Raw genomic sequence first — 8467 nt, 5'->3', positions numbered from 1 at the left:
TGCTGGTGAGTCTTTCTAGCCTTCATAAATGCTACATAATGTTCATGGTATATACACTCTCAGTAAATAGTTTTATTTGTGTACCTTTATCAACCATAAGATAGCTGTATTCTTCAGTAATGGGAAATACATATTGTGAAAAACTGCGTGAAGTTTTTAAAATGTTTTGTATCAAAATAAACTCATACTTTAATTAAATTTTTCCATGAACTGTTTGAAGTCTCCTTAAAAAAGCAGTGTCAACCTACAAGCCCAGCAAGGAAGAGGAAAAATTAAAAAATAGGCCAGTCCAAAAGGAAACCGCCCATTGGCCGTGGGTCTTCTCCACTGTAGCCCCCATCTATGTTGAAAGTGGTGGTTACATGTCTGTGATCCCTCACTGGACCACGAGCTCATCAAGGACAGGAAATGCATCTTAATCATCTCAAATGCTTGGCTTCTCTCATTTCGGTTGGTTCTCACTTTATCCTATCTATGGACTTTGTTGCTGTAGAGCAGTACGCAGGATGCTTCATCGTTCAGAAACGATATGACCTTCAGAAGGCAAACGTGTTCCAGGAGGAAGCAGGAAGGTTGGCAGAGGGAGCAGACAGCAATGCCATTTGAAAACCATCTTTGGAAAGGGGACCCGTAGGGACAACTCAAATAGTCGATCCATCTGATTTGAGGAATGAAAGCCTCAAGGCACCAGGACCAGTGGCCTTTGGATCCTTCAGCAGAGCAGAACTCCCTCATGCTAATCCCAGGCTCACTTGTTGAGCAGATGGGCATTTCCAAGCCACTAGGACTTAGATTTCCATTTTTTTCTTATTGCACTTGACTAGAGTGGCATCTGGCTATATCTATATGTTTCTTGTAAGCTGTATTCAGGTGACAGGATGCCTGAATCAGACCTACTCTGGGGAAAATAGCATTTCTGTGCAAGGAGGCCTGAAGACCCAATCTTTGGGTGATGGTGAATTCACAAATTAGTCCCTTCTGGGTGACACACGCACCTCCAAAAGCATTCTCTTTGCGCTTCTCTGACTGCAAGAGTTTCACAGCTTAGCAAGGCAAAAAGGGAGGACATACATCCTGAGTGCTATCTGAGGTTATTACACTCTTTCATGGATTCCATAGCTTCCTCTTCCATGGTGTTCTCTGTCATTTTGGTACAGCATTTCTTCAACCAACTTCCTTGGATGTAATGAGAAATAAGTGTACTGAATTCTTTCATGTTTTCTGCATTGTGGAAGAGTTTTTTCAAATTACATCTAATACCCTTGCTTCATTTTCTGGTATACAAAGTAAATTCTAATCATGATTTTTTTAATTATACTTATTTCTTTCATGATAGTGAGAGACAGAGAGTGAGAAAGAAAGATAAGCACCCTCAACAGGGTCTCATACCAGGATTCCCTTCCCCACCAGTCTTCTCGGCCAGTCAGGGCCATGGGCACACGTGCCTGGAGTGCATAGGTTAACCAGAGAACCTAACTGCAGTCTTCCATCTGGCTCCAATATCACTTGAGCAGTGCACTGCCACTCTGTCACTAAGGCAACTCTAATTATGATTTTTTATTAGATTGCTTTCATTCATTTTATGTTTCAGTCAACCAGTCATTTCATTTCAGTTACCATCTCTGTACTAAGACTTATCTTTTTTTGGGGGGACCAGCAGTTGGCATAATGGCTATGTTGCTGGATTCCCATGTACTCAACTGCCGTTCGAGTCCTGGACCCAGAGGCTTAAATTCACGCAGGGCGTATGTGCATGCGTGCCCAAGATCCTGGGAAGAGAATGGAGGAGAAGGGATTGCAGCATGACCATACCCCCAGAGGGTGATTTCTTGCTTTTTACCTCTCTGTCTCTCTGTCTTTTTGGGAAGCACGCGCACCCTATAGCAAAAACCTCTTCAAAAAAATAAATAAATAAATAAAGACTTTTTTTTGTCTTTTATGTATTGTTTCATTTAGCATATGTTTTAAATTTTTGAGAATAAAAACCAGGTTGTTTCATGTATGCTTTTCATTTTCTTGACATAAAATTTGGTCTTGATGTTTCCACCTCTTCAATAATTAGAATGTGTCCACCCAACTGTATTTCTGCAGTGAGTCATGCTAAAAACTATTCTGTAATCCTGACTCCCTTTGGAAACTCCTTAACACAACTGAGCAAAACATGAGGCTAGAGAAGAGAGCAATAATCAAGGTGGCAGTCACCAGGCATTCAAAGTACTCCGGACAGAAGCCCATGTAATGATAGGATGACAGAGAGCGAGAAAGAAAGATAAGCACCCTCAACAGGGTCTCATACCAGGATTCCCTTCCCCACCAGTCTTCTCGGCCAGTCAGGTCCATGGGTACACATGTCTGGAGTGTATAGGTTAACCAGAGAACCTAACTGCAATCTTCCATTTGGCTCCAGTATCCAGTACTTAAGCAGTGCACTGCCACTCTGCACTAAGGCAACCCTAATTATGATTTTTTATTAGATTGCTTTCATTCATTTTATGTTTCAGTCAACCAGTCACTTCATTTCAGTTACCATCTCTGTACTAAGACTTATCTTTTTTTGGGGGGACCAGCAGTTGGCATAATGGCTATGTTGCTGGATTCCCATGTACTCAACTGCCGTTTGAGTCCTGGACCCAGAGGCTTAAATTCACGCAGGGCGCATGTGCGTGCGTGCCCAAGATCCTGGGAAGAGAATGGAGGAGAAGGGATTGCAGCATGACCATCCCCCCAGGGGGTGATTTCTTGCTTTTTACCTCTCTGTCTCTCTCTGTCTTTCTGGCAAGCACACGCACCCTATAGCAAAGACCTCTCCAAAACAAAAAAAAAGACATTTTTTTCTTTTATGTATTATTTCATTTAGCATATGTTTTAAATGTCTGAGAATAAAAACCAGATTGTTTCATGTATGCTTTTCATTTTCTTGACGTAAAATTTGGTCTTGATGTTTCCGCCTCTTCAATAATTAGAATGTGTCCACCCAACGGTATTTCTGCAGTGAGTCATGCTAAACACTATTCTGTAATCCTGACTTCCTCTGGAAACCCCTGAACACAACTGAGCAAGACATGAGGCTAGAGAGGAGAGCAATAATCATGGTGGCAGTCACCAGGCATTCAAAGTATTCCGGACAAAAGCCCATGGAGTGATAGGATTTATGTATTTCATCTTCTTCGAGACTCTGTCAGTGCAATATGAAGAAAATGGAACTTAAATAGAGTAACTATAAACAATGTCAGCACAGTTAAACAGTTTTAGGCAGAACCAACCTATTTTTAAAATAAAATTGTCACATAGAATCCCAATAAGGAGAGCATAAAAAAGCAATACTTAGGGGACTAGCAGTTGGCATAATGGCTGTGTCGCTGGACTCCCACGTAGTCGACCACGGTTCATGTCCCGGACCTGGTGGTTTAAAACTCACGCCAGGCACGTGTGCGTGCATGCCCAAGATCCCTAGAGGAGAACAGAGGAGAAGGGATTGCGACGTGGCCATCCCCCCTGGGGGGTGATTTTTCACTTTCTGTCTCTATGTCTCTCTGTCTCTCTCTGTCTGTCTGGCGAGCGCACGCGCCCTATAGCAAAAACCTCTCCAAAAAAAAAAGGCAATACTTAGAATAACTCTACCATGAATGTGAAAGTAAAACAAATTATATCCGAAACTTACACTCCTTTTCTGCCCCTTACTGAGGTAAAGTCAGACATATTATGAAGATAGGTATGGAAATAAAGGTTCCTTCAGATCAGAGCTGTCCTCAGAAAAAGGGTGTAATCATTAATGCCATTTTTTATTATTTAAAAAACTAGAAAATAAAACATATACTGTATATTTAACTCAGAAAGTTAAAAGAACAAAATGTATCAAAGTGAAGGTAGAAGGTTATGATGAGGAGAAAATAACTAGTTAAAAAACAGGAAAGTAAGTGAAAATATAAATATAATACTTCTAAAAGCTGGTTCTTTAAAAAAAAAATCAGTAAATGGGAATGTCTCCAGGAGAACTAATCAAGGAAAGAGTTAAAATTTAAAGACACAATATTGTATATAAAGAAACTAAACAATACTAAGAATTCAATAAGCACATAAGAACACTGAACAGCACTTGCACTATGCATAATTGTAAGCCACTATTAAAAACAACAGAAGTGAAAAACAAATACACAAAAATAATTTAAACAAAAGCGAAGTTATTTGCTGGTGATAATGTATATGGTAATGTCCTTATCTTGACTAATATGCACCATGTTCATGCTGGAAAAAAACATGTTGTACACTGTAAAAATGTATAGTGATTAAATGTAAATAATAAATATATCAAATTTTAAAAAAATAACAGAAGTGGGGACTGGAAGGTGGTGTGGTGATTAAGGGCACTGGATTCCCACATGACCAACTGCAGTTCGAGTCCCAGACCTGGCAGTTTGCATTCTCACTTTCCCTCTCTCTCTTCTCCTAAATAAATAAATAAATAAATAAATAAATAAATAAATAATAAATTTGAATAATTCTTTTTTAAAAATATAAAAATCCCAGAAGTGTGGAACATGTGGAAATTGTATATGCTTAGCTCCCAAATTCATTATTTAAGTCTAGCACAACTTTAATGTTATTGGGAGACACACATGCACACACACACACACACACACACACAAAAAAAAAAAACTATAGTCCAATCTCAGATATGAATGTAGACCCTGATATACAACATGAACCATATTAATTCAATAATATGCTGAATACTATACACTCTGTTCAGGTAAGGTTTATTTCAGTGAGTCATGTATGAATAGGAACTATGTCAATACAATTCATTATACCCAGAAAAGGAAAAAAAAGAGAACATATTAATTTTAGAACTGAAACATTAAAACCATCCTCAAAATGTGAAACACACTAAAGAATATGACCTGATCACAACCATTGATAGTCATAATTCAGGAGAGTTAGCTATTGCCTAAGGTGAAAAGCAAATATTAATTTTTTCATCATGTTTTAAGAATCATAACAAGTAATACAAGGTTATTGTTTCAAAAATATTAAACTTAAATGAATAACTAATCCAGAATCCCACAATCTCACTCGTTAGAAATAACCACTACTGAAAATTCCTGTGTTTTCCCCCAAAGTTATTTTTGTTCTTTTCTCTTTTTAAAATTACATTAATAAGGGACCAGCAGATGACATTATGGTTATGTCACTGGACTCCCACGTTGTCAACTACCGTTGAAGTCCTGGACCCAGCAGCCTAAAACTCACTCTAGGCATGTGTGCATGTGTGTGTGCATGTGTGCACGTGTGTATGCACACCAACTCCCAGAGGAGAATGGAGGAGAAGGATTGTGGTGTGGCCATCCTGCCTGGGGGGGTGATTTCTCACTATCTCTCTGGCAAGTGCACGTGTCCCATAGAAAAAAATCTCTTTAAAAAAAATTACATCGATAAATATATTATTGTAAAAGCTAAAATATTCTAATGATACACTGAAAGAAAAAGTGAAAAATCTCTTTCTCCTTTCTGCCAATACTTATCCCATAATAATATGTTCACAATTTGATTTGCATACTTCTAGAACTCATCTGCATCTGCAAAGATATGATACATGCACAAATATAATCTTTCTTAAATATTAAATCTAATATGATCTATAAATATATATGTAAATATTATTATACACATAATGCATTTAAATCCACATGCATAGAAATGCACACACAAAAATAATATATACATATTTCTCTGAATGGCTTTTTTCACTTAAAGTCAAATCTGAGCTATTTATAAGACTGTATTAGAGAAGCCCTCCTGAACTTATCCAGCCAGCTAGACATCTGCAGGTCTTCCCACGAGGGGATGAGCACCCACTTGAGGACTTCCTGCAGAGGGCACAGAGCATATCTTTTGGTTCTAAGAGACAACACTAAAGGACTGAACACTTGTCTCTGGTTTCATCAATAAAGTAAGTCTTCTCACATTTCCCCACATCACTGGGAAATGGAGAGAAGTGTGGAAGCCATTTTCCCATTATTTCTTTGTTTGTTTGTCAGAGAGCACAGGCACTCCTTGGAGAGAGACATAGAAAGAGAGAGGAAAAGTAAGAAAGCATTCCCTCCTCTCTGCCATGGAAAATGGTTATGCTGCAATCCCTTCTACTCTATCTCTTCCTCCTTTGGGGATTTTGGGCATGCACAAGATGTACCCCCCACCCCATGTTTCTCAAGCGTCCAGGCCCAGGGACTGACCACTTGGTCATGTGGGATCCAGTCACCTTAACCACCATCTAGGAGCTGACCCAATTTTCCCATACTTATCTTTTATTTCTTATTTCTTGCCATGTGTGCCCTCACTGGGGAAAGAGAGACAAAGTGGAAAATTACCCTCCATGGGGAATAAACACACTATGGTCTCTTTTTCCACTCAGGATTTTAGGCATGCATGCAAACATACTTGCCATGTTTTTTAAGCTGCCAGATCCAGGACTCAAACTGCAGTCAACCATGTGAGATGCAAAGCTTTAACCACAACAACTACTGGCCCCTATTTTCTCATACTTTTTAAAGGGTGAATATTTCTGTTTCTTGGGTCAAGGCAGGAAGGTAGGGAGAAAGACTAAATTATTCCAACTGTGTAGGACATAGGACATTGCATGGATATACCACAACTTAATCATTTCCCTACTGATGAGCAATTTTTCACCACAAATATTGTTACAGTAAACAGTTGGATAATGAATAAGTCTAGAATAAGACTTCTAAAAGTAGAATTATTGGATCAGATGTGTAGACCTTTCATATTTTAGTTATAAAAGCAAAGCATTTAAATGGTTTAAAAGTTCCAAAAGTACAGCAGAGTCGAAAATTGAAAAATAGAGAGGCAAGTCATTTATGGGACAAAAAAAAAAAAATTGGTTACTATCTATTGAAGATAACTTTATAGTATTGTTAACTGGACTGGTGAGAAACATATGCATGTTGGAATATTCACTTTGCAAGCTAAGTAACATGTGATTGAATGTATAAAAGAAATAGAAATTTAAAAATTAAAGGAAAAATATTTAAAAAGAAAGTAAAAAAAGAAAATCAATAATCTTCATTTAGTGTTTCTATTGACCACCACAAAAACTCTTTTATTATACCGCTATTCTTTAGATTTATCAGTCTAAGATGTTAACTACTGTCTCCCAGATATAAAAGATTCAAATCATTTCCAAATTATAATTCTGTAATTAGACAAGGACCAGGGTAGAATGCAGAGATTTCCTGTAGAGGGTGTTTCTCTCTCTATCTCTCACTCTCTCTTTCTTTCTCATCTCTCCTCTTCTCTTATCCTAGCTCCTAAATGGAGAACTATCTTTTCAGAAGAGTAAGGTTTCAGGATTTCTATCCTGTCCCAGCCATTGTTTGCTGAGGCTATATTCCAGGTGAGTGTAGATGAAAGGGCTCCCTTCTTTAACCAAGCCTCCATTTGGGAATGGAGATTCTCCCTTGGGCACAACATCACTGAGAATTATGGAACCCTGATCAGTCTTGTCCCACCAAATGAGGCAGTTTAGAATAAATAGTGGGTAACTAGCAGATGGTGTAATGGTTATGTCTCTGGGCTTCCTCATGGTCCACCACAGTTCAAGTCCTGGACCCAAAGGGTTGAATCTCACACTGGGCTTGTGTGTGCACATGCCCAAAATCCCAAGAGGAGAAGAGAGGAGAAGGGATTGCAGTGTGACCATTCCCCCGGGGGGTGAGTTCTTGCTTTCTGTCTCTCTGGTTAGCACAAGCGCCCTCTTAAAAAAAAAAAAAAAGAAAAAAAAATTCCTGAGAGGAGAATGGAGAAGAAGGAATTGCAAAGTGACCATCTCTCCTGAGTGGGAGGGGTATTGATTTCCTGTTTTCTATCTCCCTATCTTTCTCTGTCTCTCTGGTAAGTCCACATGCCGCATAGCAAAAATCTCTCTCTTTTTTTATTTTCTGTATTTTTTAATTTATTTATTTTGCATATTTTCACAGAGCATCACCACAGCATACAAAATGTGATTTTCCAGCCAGAATACACTGTAAAGTGGCTTAATCATGCATGTTATCATCAACAAATAATTTCCATTTCTCATTTCTTGTATATATATATTTTCCCCCTATTTCTCACCCTCTGCCATTTTCCATCCTCCTCCCACCCTTTCTCTGGTCTCTGCAGTTTGCTTTTCATTCCTATATTCTTTTCCACATTGTATTGATCACAAAAATCTTAATAAATCTAAATACTTTCAATAGTAAGTTGAGCTGATACATACATATATGTGAACAAAAGTTGACTTTAGGCATGAAACTCTGTGGGTAGAATGAATATACTATAAAATAGCACATAGCTGAGGCTATATAGCTTACTGTGGTCACTAAATAGGTATTTTTAAATACATATTTAATTTCAAGAAAGGTAGTTTTAGCTTTAATAAATCTAAATAAAAAATGTTAAGAGAACTGTG

The sequence above is a fragment of the Tupaia chinensis genome, unplaced genomic scaffold (genome assembly GCF_000334495.1).
Source record: "Tupaia chinensis unplaced genomic scaffold, TupChi_1.0 Scaffold000514_1, whole genome shotgun sequence".
NCBI lineage: Eukaryota > Metazoa > Chordata > Mammalia > Scandentia > Tupaiidae > Tupaia > Tupaia belangeri.
The sequence above is the reverse complement of the archived record's forward strand: the minus strand, read 5'-3'. Positions refer to the sequence as shown.